The 21,714-nt window shown below is 42.2% G+C and overlaps 1 pseudogene; it reads left to right on the plus strand.

The window, feature by feature from the left end:
• Positions 10,213–15,017, plus strand: Zscan4-ps3 (zinc finger and SCAN domain containing 4, pseudogene 3; annotated as a pseudogene).

Below are 21,714 nucleotides of genomic sequence, written 5' to 3' on the forward strand. Positions count from 1 at the left end.
CTTTCCCCAGAAGGAGTTCACCGAGGATAACTGAGAGCTGTGTGGCTGTGAATGGTCTTCCCTTCTCTGCCACATTGGTAGGGCTTCTGTCACTGCAGTGTTTGATGCTGATTGAGGGCTGAGCTGAGACTGATGACCTTCCCACGTTTAGTGCACTTACACGGCTTCTCCCCAGTGTGGATGATGGCATGGTCTTCCCACACTCAATACTTCAAATGCGTTCCCCACTATGAACTCACTGGTGCCTCATAAGACCTGACAGGCACGGAAAGGCCTTCCCACATGCCACACACTCATAGGGCTTCTCTCCAGTGTGGATGCTGAAGTGCTGGATGAGATCTTTCTGACTGGTGAAGGCTTTCCCACACTCTTTGCACTCAAAGGGCTTCTCCCCAGTGTGAATGCTCTGGTACCTCTTGAGGTACGACCAGTGGTTGAAGGTTTTGCCACACTGGAGGCACTGAAATGGCTTCTCCCCAGTGTGGACACATAGTGGTGGATCAGGGCAGCACTCTCAAGGAAGACCTTCCCACACTCACCGCACTCATAGGGCTTCTTTCCTGTGTGTGTCTGCTGGTGCCACAGGAGATATGACCTGTGTTGGAAGATCTGTCCACACTCAAAGCACTCGTATTGGGTTCTGCCTGCTGTAGATGATGTAGAGTCAGATGAAATCTGGCCTATCTTGAAAAGCTTTCCCACATTCTTTACAAACAAAAAGTTTTTCAAGAGTGTGACTCCTGTTATGTAAAATGAACATAGAGCAGTGGGTGAAAGCTGTGCTGCACTCCTCACATTTATAAGGCTTCTCCCCACTGTGGATCCCCTGGTGCTGGGTAAGGTGGTGTTTGCAGTTGAAGGCCTGCTCACACTCCATGTACTTGTATGGCTGGATCTGGTATCTCTGGTCTCCATGCAGTTCCAGGGAAGCCTGAGCCAACTTGTGAAATTCCAGGGGAACTCAGACTGCACTTTTCCACCCCTGGGGCAGGTTCCAGTGACTTCTCCTAGCCTGATGCCCACCCAAAGCAGGAGCCCTTGAGGGGAAAGCACAGTCAAGACTACCCAGTGCTCCCAGGGACTAAACCACCAATCAAAGAGTACACATGCAGGGACCCATGGCTCCAGCTTCATATGTAGCAGAGGGTGGCCTTGTTGGTCATCAATGTGAGGAGAGGCCCTTGGTCCTGTGAAGGATTAATGCCCCACTGTAGGGGAATGCCAGGACCAGAAAGAAGGAGTGAGTGGGATGGTGAACAGGGAGAGTGGGGAGGGGATAAGGGGCTTTTGAGGGGAAACCAGGAAAGGTGATAACATTTGAAATAGAAATAAATAATCAAGAAAACCAGAACAACAACAACAACAAAACTCCAGGATCCTACCTCACTGAGTAGCCCCAGCCCTGAGAGGACTCAGGATCCTGCCATTTAACCCACATAATACTATGTATACTAATTTAAAGCCCGGCGTGGTGGGCACGCCTTTAATCCCAGCACTCCGGAGGCAGAGCCCTGTGGATTTCTGATTTTGAGGCCAGCCTGTTCTACAAAGTGAGTTCCAGGACAGCCAGGGCTATACAGAGAAAACCTGTCTCGAAAAACCAAATATATATATATATATATATATATATATATATATATATATATAATTTAAAATTTAAAATACAAGCCAAAATTTTCTTAAAGACTATGGTTTTATAGTTAATTTTACTGTATATTCACTGTAGTTCTAACAGTCAGTGAAACTCACTCTAAATATTTGCCATTGTCAATGTTATTCTTGTCTTATCAGACCTGGAGTTTGAAACCAGAGTCTCATACATGAAAAATGAGTATTCTGCCTCTGAACTACATTATTTCATTTTTTTATGAATTATATATCATTTTGACAAACTGCAGGAGAATGATATGTGTAGCCATATTACTTTGTAACATACACACTGTCCTGCTATTCTGTGCATTGAAACATGTCATGTCTGTGTCCCTGATGTTTTACTTGAAGAATATGGCATACAAGTTCCTTCTTCTTTGCTTTATAGAATAGATTTTAAATTATAATAATTTCCTCTCTAAAAGTAATGTTTTTGTTAAGACCTATTAATTTGTTATAAATTTTGTTGGGATTACAAATACTTTTCTGAGAAAAGTTCGCATGTTGTACAAACTCTATTCATATAAAATACCTTTTCATACAAAAGAAGAATTGCTGTTTTATCCCCATTCTAACTCTTAGTATAAATAAAATAATGCAGTGAGTTGTTCTGATGCTGCTTATATTATCATGCTAAATATTGGCTTCTTAATCTGTGGTCGTCCACAAAGTACAGAGCCACACATCCACCAAATGATGTTATTTGAATATTGTCCCTAAATACAACTGGTCAAAAAAAAAAAAAAAAGCAACTTGCTATTGAAAGACTCCAAGAGGAGCCCCTCGCTCAGGCCTCAGGACAATAGCGGACACCCAAGAACTCACGACAGACCGAGCTTGTTGCAAACCACATGAGGCTTTATTCGGGGAAAGCCAGAGCTCTGGGGACGACTCATATCCCACACAGGGGTAGAGGAGTCGTCCTCAAGGGGAAAGAGTTCCCAGTTTTTATAGGCCCTCAGGGGGGAAAGGAGAAGGGGGAGAGTAGGAGATTTCCAGATCTAAACAATGTCTATTCTCAAGAAATGGGTATGGGAGGGGTACAAGGAAAGAGTCTAATGAAGGTGCAGCAATGGGCACACACCTGGTCAGAACATTGGCAGACACACAGGTTCAAGGAGTGGCCAGAGCACTGTGCACCTCTATTTTTCTAAATCAGTGAAGCTAGTTCTGCTAACACTGACGACTATCTTGCCAATTTCAGGGCTTCTGTGTCCTTTTACATTCTGCCAGGATCTTTCATTCCCCACTTCTTCTAGTTACTAGTTCTAATCTTAGAACTAAACTGCAACCTCTTTTTTAAGGTTCTGCAGAGACTGGTATTGTTGTCTTAATACTAACAGCTGGACAGCACCAATCCTCTCTCTAACAAAGGTCATTAGATTATTAAGAATTAGTGGGCCACACGTCAGCAGTAAGAGCAAAATTATTAGAGGGTCTATCAGAGTAGAAATGAGAGTGGTCAACCAAGGGGGTTTATTCTTCAGGAGCTCGCTTTACGTGAAAGGCATGAATAGATGCCTTTTTCTTTGACAGCAGTGGGGGTGGTCAGTAGCAGGATGCAAGAGCCTTTTTAACAAGGTTTCAGATTCTCAGCTCGATGTCGTCAGACGAGAACTGCATCTCCCACCTGGAACTGGTGTGGTATCATCAAGTCTCCTGGTTCGTAGGCCTCTTTGAGCTGCTCTCAGGCGGTGTTTCTGACCACTTCTAGGGCTTTTATGCATGTAAACAATGAAGGACCAGGATTAAATTTTAAAGGATCTAACACTCTCTTTACTTCAGTGAGCCGGGGAGCCCCCCCCCCCCACCATACAGGATTTCATATGGAGTAAGCTTAAATTTTCCTGGTGTGTTCCTAACATGGAACAAAGCAAAGGGAAGGAGGGCTGTCCAGTCATTCCCGCCAGTCTCTAAGATTAATTTAGTCAAGTTTTTTTTTTTCTACCTAGCCTGAACTCTGGGGTCTATAAACACAATGTAATTTTTAATCAATCCCCAGTTGGATGGCCAGTCCCTGACTTACCTGGGCAACAAAGGTGGGTTCATTGTCAGACCCTATTACCTTAGGTATTCCAAACCGAGGAAAAATTTCTTCTAGGATTTTCTTAAACACAACATTGGCAGTTTCTTTTTTGTTGTGTAGGCCTCCACCCATCCTGAAAAGGTATCTACAAAAACTTCCACTAGGAAACTGCTTCCGTCGGTGTACCAGTTTGGAACACCTGGCCACGGCTGGTCACGTAGATCACTTTGCAGGCAGGGTTGAGAATAGCAGGAGGAACAAACACGACCCATTCAGTCAGCAACAGACTCTGGTAGTGAGTCATCTAGGCATTTGTCATCCATCGGTCTGAGGGCTGACGGATAATGCTTTCAAGAGAATGGGGGGCTACCACAGTTATTTGCTGTCCCAGAGTTAATTTGTCAGCATCCTTAACGAGTAGGGCTACTGTAGCAACGGCCTTTAGACGTGTGGGCCATCCACTGGCCACTGGGTCCAGCTTCTTAGACAAATATGCCACCAGCCTCTCCCCCGGCCCTAGAGCCTGAGAAAGAACTCCTCTGGCCACCCCCGCCCTCTCATCAACATAGAGGATGAAGGGCTTGGTTAGATCTGGCAGTGCCAAGGCTGGCGCAGTCAGCAGGGCCTCCTTCTAAATTCTCCACTTTCCTTGGTCAGTACAGGGGGGGCAGCCAGTGTTGTAAACCCAGGTATCCAAAGTCTGCAGAACCCAGCAGTGCCCAAGAATTCTCTCACCTGTCTTGGAGTAGCCGGAGTTGGTATTTGAGTCACAGTCCTTTTTCTAGCCTCTGCCAGCCACTGTTTTCCATCCCGGAGGGTATATTCCAAGTAGACCACTTCCATCTGACATAGCTGGGCTTTTTAAGCAGAGGCCCGGTAACCCAACTCACCCAGTTCTTCTAGCAATCTCTTGGCTCCCTGCCAGCATTCTCTCTCCGTGGTTGCAGCAAGGAGCAAGTCATCAACATATTGAAGCAGAGTTACCTGGGAGTTTTCAGCTCGGAAGGAAGCTAAATCTCGATGTAGAGCCTCATCAAAAAGGGTGGGGGAGTTTTTGAACTCCTGGGGTTACCACATCCAGGTCAATTGTCCCGTTTGTCCAGTGTCAGGATCTCTCCACTCAAAGGCGAATATGGGCTGGCTGGAGGGATGTAACTTCAGGCAAAAGAAAGCATCTTTTAAATCAAGTACTGTATACCATTTTCGCTCCGGAGGGAGTGAGCTGAGGAGGTTATAGGGATTAGGAACAGTTGGGTGAATATCTTGGACCCTCTTATTGACCTCTCTCAGGTCTTGGACTGGTCAGTAGTCACTCGTGCCAGGTTTCTTTACCGACAGTAAAGGAGTATTCCAGGGTGACTGGCAAGGTACCAAAATACCTAATTGTAATAGTCTCTGAATATGTGGCCTGATTCCATCTCTTGCTTTACGGCTCATTGGATATTGTTGCACTCCTATAGGGGTTGCATCCATCTTCAGTCCCACAACCACAGGGGGAACTCTGACAGCCATTCCCATGCCTGCAGTCTCTGCCCATGCTCTAGGGAAAGCAGTCAACCAGTCTTTTAGGTCTGGCACCTCTGTTTGCTTTATGCCTTCATGCAATCGGTATTCTTCCTCAAGCTGCAGGGCTAAGACTACGGAGGTGGGAGATTCCCAAGTTACTCTCGGCCCTTCTTAGGTAAATCTGATCTGGGCCTTTAATTTAGTCAGATCTCTTCCTAGAAGCGGTGTGGGACACTCAGGAATGACCAAGAAGGAATGACTCACTTGGCCTTTCCCCAGATCTACAGTGCATGCAGTGGTCCAGGGGTATTGTTTCTGACCAGTGGCTCCAATCACTATGGTTCTTTTATTTTTTAATTTTCTCAGTGGATGTTTCAACACAGAATGTTCTGCCCCTGTGTCAATTAAAAAATCCATTCGAGTCTCTTTCACCATCAGGGTTACCCTAAGCTCGGGGAGGGGGCCTGAGCTCCGTCTCCCCTATTTATCATCTTTCAGAGTCAGGACCTTAGGGGCCCTTCCCTTTTTCTTTGGGCATTCTCATGCCCAATGTCTTTTTTCCTTGCAATAGGCACATTGGTCTTTCTCTAAAATCTTCTGGACAGATCTTCTTCTTTTAGGTCTGGGTTCCTTGTTGCCCAAGTACCCTGTCTGTTCTCTGGCCTGTTCCTTCCTTCACGTTCCCCTACTACTGTAGCCAAAATCCTGCTAATTCTTCTCTTGTATTCTCCCTCTGTTTCTCCCTTGGGATACACCTTCTGTGCCTCCTTAACTAAATCTTGTAAAGCCATGGCATGTAATCTTTAAAAGCCATAGCAACCGCGGCTTGTTAACCCTCAGAGGTCGGGTTAAAAGAAGTATAGTATCTATAAGCTTCTATCAATCTTTCTAAAAAAACAGATGGGGGTTCTGTAAGGCCCTGCATCACTTCTCTTACCTTAGACAAATTGGTGGGGCGTCTCATCGCTCCCTTTAGACTGGAGCCCGGCCAGTAAACTGTCAACCTCTCCTTACCTTGTGCCGTGTTGTAGTTCTAATCTGGCCAGTCCAGAGGGAACCCAGCGTTCTAATTGTACAGATCAGCCGATGAAAAAGGCCAATATTGGAGGGTCTGCAGAGACTGCCTGTCTGTGGGCAGGTTGCCCACAGCTCACAAAGGAAAAGGCAGAAGTGGTGTCAAGAGCTTCATCTGCTGGGGGACTCTGGGCTTGTCGGCTCCGGGTCCCAGCTGTAGGTCCTCGGTCCTCAGACTGTGCCTTTAGCAATCTCAGAGCCGGGTGCAGGGACTGCTTCTTAGGGCAGAAAGCGAGGGCCCTGGGCTGACCCACTCGAGTGCATGGGAGCAGCCAGGGGAGGGCTCTGAGAGGCGTGGGGGAACCCATGGTTTGATTTATGGCGGTGAATTCTGAATGAGGTAAGGCTGTTGATCCAGGTGGGACCCAGGTCCACTCTGAAAAACAATGGCTTTAACTTTAAAGATAAGAGTAAACCAAAAGTCCCTTCCAGTGACCATTTTACATTAAAAGTCGGCTACTCGGAGGCGCAGAAAGTCTGCCAAGGTCCCTTCTTAATTTCTACTAAAAGATTATGGGCCCTTGATCTAACTTCAGTCCAGTGGTCTAAAGTCAAACTTAGGGGGGTCGTTACAGTCCGTCCAGTACCACGGAAAACACAAAACAAACACAGAAAACACACATACACACACTGACAAATACCTGAAAACAGACACAAAAAACAAATACACACTGACAACTGCCTGAAAACAGACACAAAAAACAAACACACACTGACAGATGCCTGTTTTCCATCAAACAGACAAAACCAACTCAGAAATGCAGATGGTCGAGGGAGTACACTCCCCGCCTCAGACGGACTCCTAGAGTCCTTCCCCTCGCTCAGGGCTTCAGAAATACAGATGGTCAAGGGAGTACACTCCCCGCCTCAGATGGACTCCTAGAGTCCTTCCCCTCGCTCAGGGCTTCAGAAATACAGATGGTCGAGGGAGTACACTCCCCGCCTCAGATGGACTCCTAGAGTCCTTCCCCTCGCTCAGGGTGTCCCCCAGAGCGAGCAGCAGCCGGTGATTCCAGCACGTCTGCTGTTCACACTCAGTGCCTCATCCTGAGGCAAAGGTCTCTGTTTCTCACGAAACATCGCGGCTGCAAATTTCAGCACAGAACCTAGCCAGCTTACAGAAATATTTTTGGACAAAAAATTTCACCTCCAAGTGGGTCTTCGGAGACGTGGGTGGTCACGCTAATCCCGGGACGAGCCCCCAAATGAAAGACTCCGAGAGGAGCCCCTCGCTCAGGCCTCAGGACAATAGCGGACACCCAAGAACTCACGACAGACCGAGCTTGTTGCAAACCACATGAGGCTTTATTCGGGGAAAGCCAGAGCTCTGGGGACGACTCATATCCCACACAGGGGTAGAGGAGTCGTCCTCAAGGGGAAAGAGTTCCCAGTTTTTATAGGCCCTCAGGGGGGAAAGGAGAAGGGGGAGATTAGGGGATTTCCAGATCTAAACAATGTCTATTCTCAAGAAATGGGTATGGGAGGGGTACAAGGAAAGAGTCTAATGAAGGTGCAGCAATGGGCACACACCTGGTCAGAACATTGGCAGACACACAGGTTCAAGGAGTGGCCAGAGCACTGTGCACCTCTATTTTTCTAAATCAGTGAAGCTAGTTCTGCTAACACTGACGTCTATCTTGCCAATTTCAGGGCTTCTGTGTCCTTTTACATTCTGCCAGGATCTTTCACTATGACTGGTCATCTGAGGGAGAAAGGTGGGATTTGAGGATTGAGTGAAGTGTTTGCTGGTAGAGGAAGAGAAAGAAGAAAGAAGACTTAAGTGGAGTAGGCTGCCATGGGAAGAGATGAAATATAAATTCTTGGAACAGAGAAACAGCAAGTATAAGGGACTTGATCGTTGGGGAATAAGTTAGAATTGCTGTAAATCTGCCTTATTTAGGCTTGAGTTTGTAAATAAAATAGCTAGATTGTGTTTTTTTTTATATGGACAAGCTAGCATTATGGATCCCTTCCAACAGCAACAACCAAAAAATGATTTAAAAGCATGGCTTCTACCTTCCTAGTAGTAGCGGTTCCAGGACAACCTTACTTCTATCATCTTTTTCTTCTTCTTTTTCTTGATGCTTTTGAGCTTTTTTTTTTTTTTTTTTTGGTGATACCTTCTGTTCATGCAAGCCTGGCTATGTTTGAGCTCTATTTGAAATCCAGACTTGCCTCAAATGGATAGAGATGCTTCTGCATCTGTTTTCTGATCTAGGATTAAGTGTGTAGCAGGGATTAAAGGCACTAACCTCCTTCAAGTAATCTAATTGCTAAATTGAATTGTGCCCTTGAAATTCACATGCAGGAAGAAAATAGTGAACAACAGTAAAATGTTTATTGTTCTCATGAAAAAACACTTTCATCTGAATGTTTCTTCTTGTTAGTATTGCATTAATTCATTAATATACTGAACATCATCAATAGCAAAAAAAAAAAACCAAATGATACATTTTTACATGGTGAGTCAATCATTGTTTTAACAAATGGCTAATTCATTTGAAGAATTTGTAGTGCTTTCTTTGTCGTGTGGCATTTTTTTTTCCATAAAGTGAAGGGCAGCTTTAGGTTTAAGCATTCAAAATTTTTGGTTTTGTGAATGTAAAAGATTTTAGAAGTTGTAAATCACTGATTTTCCAGCCTATTTGGGGTAAGGGAAATTAAGGTTCTATGTTTTGGACTGAACTTCAGCACAATCTCAGTGTTTGAAGATAAAACATCAACATGTGAATTTAGGGGTCACAATTGAACCTATCAATTAGCATGATTGGACAAATCAATTCACAAAGGCAACCGCCTTTGAATCCACCACTCTGGAATTAATGGCAAGGATGTGTCAATTTCAGGTCAACCTGATCCACACAGTAGGGCTATTATATCTAGGCATTCATGGGAAAAAATAGTCTCTAGATGAAATAAAAGAAAACAGAGACAGAAAAAAAAAAGGATGTGTGAAGTAGTGAGGTCACTCTGGGATGTCAGCACTGAGGAGTTAAAAGTTATAGGATTGTAGTGCAAGATCATTCTGAACAAGTTAGTGAGATTGTGAGCAGACTAGGATACCATATAGACACTTGTAAAAAAACAAACAAAACAAAAAACAAATGAACAAACCAAACATGAGAGAGAGATGGAAAGATAGAGAAAACAAGAGAGAACAACAAAGACCACCACATTTTGCCACAAATTTTAATCTCTCCCTAGTATACAGTCCTCATATAATGTCCATGTTTTCCCAATAGGCAATGCACATTCCTCTCTACCAAAAGACATAAGTTCCCTTCAGCCTCCATCTTTACTATATTGTGCTACAGACACCTTCTGGATTCTTCTTGCCCTATCTGATCCCACTGGCAAGGATTCTACAGAGTTCACTGAAGCACTTAGGATCCAATCTCTCTGGAAACAGCAAATTGTAACAAGTTTCCATTGACTACTATGTGAGAACACAGGATCAGAGGTCATAGAAGATAAATGCCAATCTTGGAATTCCTCTTCAGTGTGGTACTATTTCCATTCACTACAGTGACTTACAACACTTGATTAGGAGATGATCTTCTTCCAAAGAAGAGTCAGTCATTGCATTAGAGATGCAAAACTAGAGCTGAGTTAGGATTCCTTATGTGATTCAATCAGCAGGAAAAGATGTCTTTCCCTATTTTGTTTGCTTGCTTGTATTTGATGCCCCCTTTTGGCATTATCTGTTCCCCTAGGTCAGACTGACCTTGGATCTCTGGGCCTAATAGGCAGTGCTGGGGACTACTGACTCTCCTGATTCAATTTTTATTACTTTGAGTACTATGGATAAAAAGGTAATCTGCCCCACCCAGGAAAAGGAGTTTTGATAGAATCACTGTGTGAATTTAATCGTCATCAGTAACTGACTAACGGAAGCCAGGCCCTATAAAAGGGAACCAATCCTAATAGAACCTCAGATGAAGCAGAGCCAAGGCAGGGACACACAGTGCCTCCCTGGGCTTCTTGGCATCACCCTAGAAGTTCACTGGAGAAAGAGGTGAGGTGGAGGAATAGGTAAACTTTCCTTCCTAGTGGTCTTGAATGTGTAAGTATATGTTTATTTATGTGTGTGTATGTGTGTTTATTTGTGGACTTGTGAGAAGATTCATCACAATTATGGGTAGATCTCAGTAGTTCAATATTGCCTTTTGGAAGCTTTCCTGATCAAGAGGTTGATTTTTCTAAACTCTAAAGAAAACTCTGAGTTGGTAACCATTCAGGTATGTGTGTGGATATTTGTTTGCCTCTCTGTGAATTTAATATTCCTGATTATTCATTTTAAATATTTTCTTATGAACGTATTATTCTCTGGTACTTTAGAATGAGACAGAGGGTGAAACTTAAAATTTGAGGAACAGCAAAATAACTCCCATCTTTTCCAAAGGGGGAACAGACAACATTGCTGTGTTCTTAAGATCTCATGACAGATCTAAGCACCCTAGATACAGGACTTTCTGGTTATTGAGTCAATTTATTTTCTACTTTTCAGTTGTTTTGCCCATTTTCAATTCCATTCAAGCAGATTGAAAGGACTATAGTGAAACATTTACTGTCAGGAACCAATAAAACCATCTGTGACACAAATCTCATTTGGGTTTGTGTGTGTTTTGTTAACATTAATTATGTGTTTCTTCCTTTTTTAAATTCACAGCTTTTACAGTACACTATCAGCTGTTAGCATTTTCCTAAAGTCACAAAACAGATACTAAACTGCTATAGTTGAATCTTTCACACCATTGTCACCACAATGGCTTCACAGCAGGCACCAGCAAAAGACCTTCAGACCAACAATTTAGAGTTTACTCCAACTGATAGTTCTGGTGTGCAGTGGGCAGAAGACATCTCTAACTCACCAAGTGCTCAGCTAAACTTTTCCCCAAGTAACAATGGCTGCTGGGCAACTCAGGAGCTGCAAAGTCTCTGGAAGATGTTCAACTCCTGGTTGCAGCCAGAAAAGCAGACTAAGGAGCAGATGATTTCTCAACTGGTCTTGGAGCAGTTTCTCCTCACTGGGCACTGCAAGGACAAGTATGCTTTGACAGAGAAGTGGAAAGCCAGTGGTAGCGATATGAGGAGATTCATGGAGAGTCTGACTGATGAGTGCTTGAAGCCTCCTGTCATGGTGAGTTCCTCCGGGGCTTACTAGAAGGAAAGGCAGAAACATTTGGGGTTTGGGAAAAGTAGGGGGTTTTGTATTGTTTTGTTTTTTGTTTTTTCTTTGATTGCTTGTCTATGTTGTATTTTACAAAGGAGATTATATTCTGTAACAAAAATATTTATACTGAAGAAAAATGATTGCCTCAAATTATCATGAATATAGCAGAAAGGAGCCTATCAATTAGGTTTGACATGCACAACTAAGTCTAGTTTATTTACATGTTAGTAGAGAGAATGAAGAATTGTCCTGGGGAGGGCTTTAAGGATGTAGAAGAGATAACTTGTGTGTGAGACCCAGCTTGTTCCTGGAGATGCTTACTGAGTATTCATGAGGACTATGTTAGATCCTGCCATGAACACTTATACACAGGGTTCACAGTGCTAGCCTGTGATCCGTGGAAGTGTGTGGCAAAAATTTGGGATTAAATTGACTAGATGGATTCTCAAATTGGCTATTACATATCATTGAATCTCTGTCTAGAAAACTGAGGTGTCAGAATGGTAAAGTTCTGATATTGAAATATGGTTGGTGCTGTATACAAAACAGCACCATACCCATAAAAATTTCTGTGATGCATAATGGTGCTTCAGTCCAAACATTCAAATTTGGATAGACCTAATAAATATTTAATTATGTTAGATGTTTTCTCAAAGCCGTGATTTGCAAAATTCTTAGTTATTTACAGAAATTGTGAAAAGTTGAAAATATTCTACCACCCCATACATGCATTCCTACATACCAATTAAAAATGCTTCCTATTTCAGATATTTTGTTTAGATTTTTATTGGTTTAGTTGTGTGGTTCATTTCCTGGTTGCTTGCTTGCTTGTATTTGTGATTTACAACATGGTTTGTTTGTTTTTTTGCTTGTTTGTTTATTTTTGGAGACAGGGTTTCTCTGTATAGCCCTGGCTGTCTTGGAACTCACTTTGTAGACCAGGCTGTCCTAGAACTCAGAAATCTGCCTGCCTCTGCCTCCTAAGTGCTGGGATTAAAGGCGTATGCCACCACTGCCCTGCTGCAGCATGGTTTCTTTATGTAGTCTTCCTTGGCCTTGTAAGCAGAGGAATTACCCTCCCTCTGCTTCTCAAGTGTTAGGTTAAATGGTTTTTGGGTTTTAGGTTTTGTTTTAGGGATTGTTTTTGTTTTGTTTTGTTTTGTTGAGACAGGATTTCTCTGTGGAGCCCTGGCTGTCCTGGAATTCACTCTGTAGATAGACCTGGCCTCAAACTCAGAAATCCTCTTTCTTCAGCCTTCCAAATTCTGGGATTAAAGGCACGTGCCACACAGCCCAGCTAAATTAAATCTTTTGACCACACCTTACAAGTTAAGAATTATACTGCATATACTCTTTGAGTTTTATTTTAAGTTTAAAATTTCATACTAAGTACACTGCTCCCCTAATATCTAGTCATGTTCCTGAGAACAGGCCTTGTGATTCTTTGAGACACTACATTCAAAACAAAGATCAGATAAAGTTAAGACAATCTGAAAACATGGGCTAGCCAGTTTAAGGAAGGCTTATCCTCCTTCAATGTGTTGACCAGTTAAAGAAACTATGGTTGGCAGAGCTCACAGGAACACAACTTTGTGTGTCTCTAGGGACAATGACTCGACATTTGGAAACACATTATCTATAGTGACTTTAGAAGTCAGAATTTGTGAGTGCCAGGAATGATCATTAGACTTAAGGCCTAGACAAATGAGCTAGTCAATATTCCAGTGTCCCTGTGCTATCAGGTTGAGGTTAGGTGTCTGCAATCCACGTGCTTGTGCATAAGAAGAACATGTCTTCCCTTATAGGTCCATGTCTCAATGCAAGGACAAGAAGCACTCTTTTCTGAAAACATGCCATTAAAAGAAGTCATCAAGCTTTTGAAACAACAGCAATATGCAACAAGGCCAACACCAGATAATGAGCAGATGCCAGTAGACACCACACAAGATAGATTATTGGCCACAGGTTAGTTGGTAACCTAAATAAAAGAGTCATGTTTTGAGGGGGTCCATTTTGGGTACATTTTTATACATTGTCTTCTTTCCAAAGGACAAGAAAACAGTGAAAATGAATGCAACAACTCTTGTAATGCTACTGAAGCAAATGTTGGTGAAAGCTGTAGTGGAAATGAAATGGACTCCCTTCTTATCATCCAGAAAGAACAGCACCCTGAGCATGAAGAGGGGAATGTTGTTCGTCAATTCCCTCATGGTGCCAGAAGAGCAAGTCAAGGCACCCCCAGTCATCATGTAGACATCCAGAGTCCTCCGACTACTGCCGATGTCACCATGGAGGAACAACCAAAGGATTTATCCAGAGAAAACATCTCTGAGGACAAGAACAATTGCTATAACACTTCCAGGAATGCAGCTACTCAAGTATATAGTGGTGATAATATTCCCAGGAACAAGTCAGACTCCCTTTTCATTAACAAGAGAATATATCATCCTGAGCCTGAGGTGGGAGATATTCCTTATGGATTTCCTCAGGATTCTACAAGAGCAAGTCAAGGAACATCTACATGCCTGCAAGAGTCACTTGGGGAATGTTTTTCTGAAAAAGACCCTAGGGAGGTACCAGGGTTGCAGTCTAGGCAAGAGCAGCTTATCTCTGATCCTGTCCTTCTTGGTAAGAATCATGAGGCAAACTTACCATGTAAAAGTCATCAAAAGAGATTCTGTAGAGATGCCAAACTATACAAGTGTGAAGAATGTTCTAGGATGTTCAAACATGCCAGGAGCCTTTCATCCCACCAGAAAACTCACCTCAATAAGAAGAGTGAATTGCTTTGTGTCACCTGTCAGAAAATGTTCAAACGAGTCTCTGACCGCCGAACCCATGAGATCATACACATGCCAGAAAAGCCTTTCAAGTGCAGCACATGTGAAAAGTCCTTCAGCCACAAGACCAACCTGAAGTCTCATGAGATGATTCACACAGGAGAAATGCCTTATGTCTGTTCCCTATGTAGCCGTCGCTTTCGCCAATCATCCACTTACCATCGTCACCTGAGGAATTACCACAGATCTGACTGAACTATCTAACATCCTCAGCAGAGACTGGTAGGGCTTCAGCCTCAGTATGTCATCTTCAAAGAGAGAAGAATGTTGCAAGTAAATTGTACTGTCCCAATAATGATATAACATGCTTGTGGATTGCCACTTTTATGTTTTGTTTTGTTTTGTTTTTTATTTTGTGTGTGTGTGTAATTTTTTGTCTGTATTTCCATAGTTCCACAGCATAAGTTATTAGAATACTTTGCTGTTAATTCTTGAGTTGCTTCTTGCTTTTAGACAGTGTCTTTCTGGTTGGCAGCTTTATAAACCTGTCTTTCTGGCACTAGAGTTTCCAAACATTTTCTGATCTCCACTTTTATTCTCTACAGTGTTCTTGACAGAAGCCTGGCATTCCCTCTGACATTTTTCTACATGTTGGGGTTTTCATCCCAAGTCTTAGGGTTGCAAGTTAAATGCATTGCCTCTTCAGACATCTCATATCATGTCTACTGCTTACAGTTCAAGAATCTTTCTCTAAATTACTAGAACGATGTTCAAAGTGGAATAATAAATAAATAAATAATCAACAATTGCTCAGAGTAGTTTGGAGGATCCTCCCCTACCTGTTCAATTATCATTCTCCCGACATTCTGCGTAGCTCTGGTTTCAGAACACCTATGCACTTGGTTCAAGGAGCAGGATTTATGGATACTTGTCTCACATGATGAAAAATAGCTGACAAAAGCAAGTCTTTTTCCATGAATAACTTTCAAAAAACTAATGTTAAGAATGTGAAGTGGCATAAGAGTCATGTTGAGAAACAGGATTCTGTGCAGAGTTGAAGACAACAGGCACAGGCTAATTGAGTTGTTGGGTTCTGTGTGTGTGTGCATGCAATTCCCATGAGTTATGTAAGTTTCCATATCAGGTAGAAACATTGAGGATGCATTATGACTTTGCCACAATGTTCCTGGTGATACCTTTCAGCAGGCAATCACAAGGCTTCAGTTTTAAAAGTACACAATGATCAGTACCCATAATCAGCTTCCAAACGCTGACACCACTGCATACACTAGCAAGATTTTGCTGAAAGGACCCAGATATAGCTGTCTCTTGTGAGACTATGCTGGGGCCTAGCAAACAGAGAAGTGGATGCTCACAGTCAACTAGTGGATGGATCACAGGGCTCCCAAGGGAGGAGCAAGAGAAAGGACCCAAGGAGCTAAAGGGACCTGCAACCCTATAGGTGGAAGAACATTATGAACTAACCAGTACCCCGGAGCTCTTGACTCTAGCTGCATATTTATTTAAAGATGGCTTAGTCGGCCATCACTGGAAAGAGAGGCCCATTGGACATGCAAACTTTATATGCCCCAGTACAGGGGAATGCCAGGGCCAAAAAAAAAGGGAATGGGTGGGTAGGGAAGTAGGGGGGGAGGGTATGGGGGACTTTTGGGATAGCAATGGAAATGTAGTTGAGGAAAATATGTCATAATAAATAAATATATATATATATATATATATATATATATATATATATATATATATATATAGTACACAATGGCCTTAGCTGACATGAATACCAACACAAGTTATACATTTCCCCACCTAGGATTTTATTGCTGGCATTGCTTGTTCTGGACCGAGTCACCAGCATTTGGTTCTCTAACCCTTTTGATTTTGGCTTGTTCTTTGATCTTTATTTTTCTAGTGAAGTTGGATACTTTTGTTCCTCATTGTTTCAACATTAACATTTAATGGATTTGAGTTTTTGGTTTAGTTTAGCTTTCTATATTTTGAGATTATAGCCTTTGCAGGATTTCAGAGTTTTGGATTAGCTTCAGTGCCATATTCAAATAAGGTTGCATCCTAAGGTTAGGGATTAAGCCTTGTACAGGTAAGCATCATAGGTAGAATTCAGATGATAATACTGTGCTATCCAGATATGGAGAATCCCTGCAATCCTTGTACCTGGCATCTGTCAGCAGGAACACTAGAATCCAATCATTCTCTGTTAAAAGACTCACAACATATCTTTCCTAAAAACAAAATGATAAAATAAATAAGTAGCCTACCATCACCACCACCTAAGCCAGGAAAAACAAACAAACAAACAACGCAAATACCAAAAACAAAAAACCCAAACAAACAAAAAAAGCCCTCAAAACACCATCTCACACAAACCTGAGAAAATGGAGTTGCAATACTTTAATTCCAGCAGTGTATAAAGGCAGAGGCAGGTACTTAGGCCTGGGCAGGGCAGGTGCCTATGCAGAGGCATAAGCAGGGGCAGTGGCATATCTCTGATTCTGTGGCCAACTTTCAATAACAGGTTTCATAACCTATGTGAGGAAACCTCATTGTGGCTAGATGACATGCTCATAAGGGTTAATGTCAGATATTTACATTACATTTCATAAAATTTGCACGATTATAGTTACCAAGTAGCAACAAACCTGTCTTTGCGGTTGGGATCCACCCCAGCATGAGGAACTGCATTACAGGGGTGCAGAATTTAAAATGTTGAGAACCACTCTTCAAGAAGTTGAGAAAGAAGGATCCAAATGGCTGAAATGTAAATAACTAAATAAAAAAATAAAATAATTAAAAAAAAAAGAATAACAAGTTTTAACCAGGCTGTGGTGATGAATGTCTTTAATCCCAGAAGAAGAGGGTGAGGCAGGCCGGTCTCTGAGCTGAGGACAGCATTATATAGAAAATTCCAGGACATGCAGAGCTACACATGGAAATCATGTCTTTTAGGGAAGGTGAAGGTTAAGAATACCAGGTTTTAAATATGAATATTTCCTTTTCTCTTTTGAAAAGATCCATGAAAGAAATCTCTTACATCAGACTCTTTGAATTTTTTCCTTCTATTTACCATGATGTCTGAAACTTTGGTAAAGAGAATGATACAGCTATTACATTTGTGATTGAGCATAACAGAGTCATTCATTCTCTACAGTTTGCTTAGTTTTATAACCCCTTCACAGCACAAACACATTTTTCTGATGAGTTGTTAGTGTCATTCCTATCTATGGGTATAGATGGAATAGTGTAAAGAGTGCTATTCCACTACTAAGCATATACCCCCAAAAAAAGATCAAACATATAACAAGGGCACATGCTCCACTATGTTCATAGTGGCCTTATTCATAATAGCCAGAAACTGGAAACAACTCATATGTCCCTCAACAGAAGGATGGATACAGAAATTGTGGGACATTTACACACTGGAGTACTACTCAGCTATTAAAAACAATGGCTTCATGAAATTCACAGGGAAATGGATGGAACTAGAATAAATCATCCTGAATGTTGTAACCCAGACACAAAAGAACACACATGGTATGTACTTACTGAGAAATAGACTTTAGCCCGAGAACTCAGAATAACCACATTACAACCTACATACCTTATGTAGATTAAGAAGAAAACTAAAGTGTAGATTCTTCAATCCTACATAGAAAGGAGAACACAGTAATCACAGTACCGAGAGGTAAGGAGGGACCTGGGGTGGAGAGAGAAGGGAGAGGGAAAAAGGGGGACAGGAACAGGTATTGGAAGGAACAGGAGAGAAGTACAGAGGATCAGGAAAGTAAATGGAAACTTGTAGGAGAGGGGCAAGGGGAACTGCAGGTAGCCACTAGAAAGTCCTAGACTCCAGGGATAAGAGAGGCTCCAAGAAGCCAGTTGTGGAAAGCCGCAATATACGTGCGGTCACTAGATGGTGCTAAACCTCCATTGTGCCAAACCGATCTCTTTGTCTAGATCGGGCTCTTGTGCGCAGGTCCAAAGAGAAAAGCCCGCCAAAAAGTCACCACCCATTTCCAAGGCACCAGTCCATCTCCCAGGGCACTAGCCCAACCCCTGGAGGCTTTAGCCTATCCCCAGGGAACATGAGAATCGTGGGTTAATCTACCAGTCCTAGTTAGACACATCACACCTAGGGTATTTAAGCCACACACATTTCTGAGCCTTCTTTGTCTACCTCATTATGTTGTGAAATAAAGTAATCATGGAAGGATCTTTTTGTCCATGCGTGTTTTTTGCTGGCGAAAGACAATAGCACTGGACAGCCAATGGCAATTATTTACCCAAAAACCCAAAAAAGGGGAGATACAACCTGTAGAGACAACCACCAGTATATAGGCACAACCCCTACAGAGAGATGGGGCCACCCAATCATCTAAATTTTTAACCCAGAAATGTTCATGTCCATAGGAAAGACAGGTGCTTCCTCCCTCTGAGGGCTCTGACATATTAAAACACCTTGCATGGGAAAAATGCCAATACTCTCTGCTCTAATTTTTGTTATTTTAAGGGAATACCCCCCAATGGGTTGCCTTCCTGTTAGTTATAGAACTTTTTTTTTTGAACCTCAAGATAGATCAATTCCAGATACAAAGCCCTCACATCTTAGAAAGTTAATGTGGAAGCTTTCTCTCTTTCTTTTTAAAATTACATAAATAATGTATTTGCTTTATTATTCTTTTATATAATTAGTTAATTTATTTTTTGCACTCCATTATTTCTTGGTCCCCTCCACCCTCCTACTCTTCCACATCCCATACCTCCTTCTCATGCCCCTGTCTCCACATGGATGTCTCCACTCTCCGCACCCCACCTGACCTCTTAACTCCCTGGGACCACCAGTCTCTTGAGGATTAGTTGCATCATCTCTGAATGAAAATAGACCCAGCAGTCCTCTACTGTTTGTGTGTTGGGGGCCTCATATCAACTGGAGTATGCTGCCTTGTTGGTGGTCCAGGGTTTGAGAGGTCTCAGGGGTCCACGCCAATTGAGAAATGTGGTTCTCCTACAGGGTCATGCTTCTCCTCGGCCTCTTTGGCCTTCCCTAATTCAACAACTAGGATCACCTGCTTCTGCCCATCGCTCTGGGTGCAAATATCAGCATCTGACCCTTCCAGCTGCTTGTTGGATTTTTCAGAGGGCAGTAATGATAGATCGCATTTTGTGAGCACTCCACCAGCCTCAGTAATAGTGCCAGGCCTTGGGACCTCCTATTGACCTGGATCCCACTTTGGACCTGTCACTGGACTTTCTTTTCCTCAGCCCCCTCTCCATTTCCATCCCTGTACTCCTATCAAACAGAAACAATTATAAATCAGAGTTGTGACTGTAGGATGGCTCTCCTATCCCTCATTTGAAGCCCTGTCTTCCTGCTGGAGGTAGGCTCTATAAGTTCCCTTTCACTGCTGATGGCATGTCATCTAAGGTCCCTTCCTTTGAGTCCTGAGAGACTGTTACCTCCTAGGCCTCTTGTGCATTTTGGAGGGTTTCCCCTGCCCCACCTCATATCTCCTGAGGTTACCTGTTTCCATTCTTTCTGCTGGCCCTCATGGCTTCCTTCAGTCTTTTCCCCTGAATCAGTACCAGATCAGGTTCTCCTCTCTTCCCTATTTCCTATCCCCCCCCCCCATACATTTTCTCTCAGATGTCTTCCTCCCTCCTAACTTGTGATTGCTTTCTTCTCCCTCTAAAGTGGGACTGAAGTGTCCTCATTTGGGCACTTCAGGTTGTTGATCTTTGTGAGGTCTGTGGAATGTACCTTGGGTGCTCTGTTATTTTGTTTGTTTGTTTGTTTATTTGTTTGTTCTGTTTTGCTTTCTCCTGCTGACATCTACTTATTAGTAAGTACATGCCATGCATGTCCTTTTGGGTCTGAGTTACCTCACTCAGGATGATATTTACTAGTTCCATCCATTTTCCTTCGAAACTTAGGATGTCTTCATTCTTAATAGCTGCTGAGTAGTATTCCATTGTATAAATGAACCACATTTTCTTTATCAATTTTTCTGTTGTGGGACATCTAGGTTGTTTCCAGCTTCTGGCTATCACAAATAAGGCTGCTATGAACATAGTGGAACACATGCCCCTATGGCATGGTGGACCATTCTTTGGGTATATTCCCAAAGGTAATATAGCTGAGACTTCAGGTAGATCTATTTTTTTTTCTTTTTTTAAAGAGATATTTATTATTATAAATAAGTTCACTGTAGCTGACTTCAGACACACCAGAAGAGGGCATCGGATCTCATTTTGGGTGGTTGTGAGGCTTGTGGTTGTTGGGATTTGAACTTAGGACCTTCAGAGGAGCAATCAGTGCCCTTACCCACAGAGCCTTCTCACCAGCTCTAGATTTTTTATAGAGTGGTTGGACCAGTTTGTGATCCTACCATCAATGGAGGACTGTTCCTCTTTCTCCATATCCTCTCCAACACGTGTTGTCATCTGTGGTTTTGATCTTAACCATTTGGATTGGTGTAAGGTGGAATCTCAGGGTTGTTTTAATTTGCATTTCTCTGACCACTAAGGACTTTGAACATGTCCTTAGGTGCCATTCGAGATTCCTCAATGTTTAAATCTCCATTTACTTCTTTACCCCATTTTTTGATTGGGTTGTTTGGTATTTTGGTGATTAGCTTCTTGAGTTCTTTATATATTTTATATATTAGCCCGCTAGAGAACTTCTCCAGCTGATAAACAACTTCAGCAAAGTGGCCAGATATAAAATTAACTCAAATACATCAATAGCCTTTCTTTATACAATGGATAAACAGGATGAGACAGGAATTAGGGAAACAACTCTCTTCACAATTGCCATAAATAATACAAAATATCTAGGGGTAAGTCTAATCAAACAAGTGAAAGACCTGTATGACAATAACTTCAAGTCTCTCAAGAACAAAATCAATGAAGGTATTAGAAAATGGAGAGATCCCCCATGATCATGGATTGGCAGAATTAGCAGAGTAAAATTGGTCTTCTTACCAAAGGTAATCTATAGATTCTATGCAATCCCCATCAAATTCCCAAAAGAATTCTTCAAAGACATAGAAAGAACAATTCTCAAATTCATCTGAAAAGGTGAAACAAAATAACAACAACAAAATAAAAAACCAAAAAAGTAAAAATCCAAAAAAAAAAAACCACACCAAAAAACCAAAAAACACCCACCACCACCACCAATTAAAAAACCAGAATAGTGAAAACTATTCTTAACAATAAAAGAATGGTTGCAGGAAACCATCATCTCTGACCTGAAGCTTTAGTACAGAGCAATAGTGATTAAAAAAAAAAAAAAAAAAAACAACTGCATAGTATTGGTACAGAAACATATACATTGATCAGTGGAATAGAATTGAAGACTGGAAAATAAAACCACACACTTATGGATAGTTGATCTCTGACAAAGAAGCCAAAAAGATAAAATGGAAAAAAGAAAGCATCTTCAATAAATGATGCTGGTCTAACTGGCTGTCTGT

Source organism: Mus musculus, chromosome 7, assembly GCF_000001635.26.
Source record: "Mus musculus strain C57BL/6J chromosome 7, GRCm38.p6 C57BL/6J".
In the NCBI taxonomy this organism is placed as follows: Eukaryota; Metazoa; Chordata; class Mammalia; order Rodentia; family Muridae; genus Mus; species Mus musculus.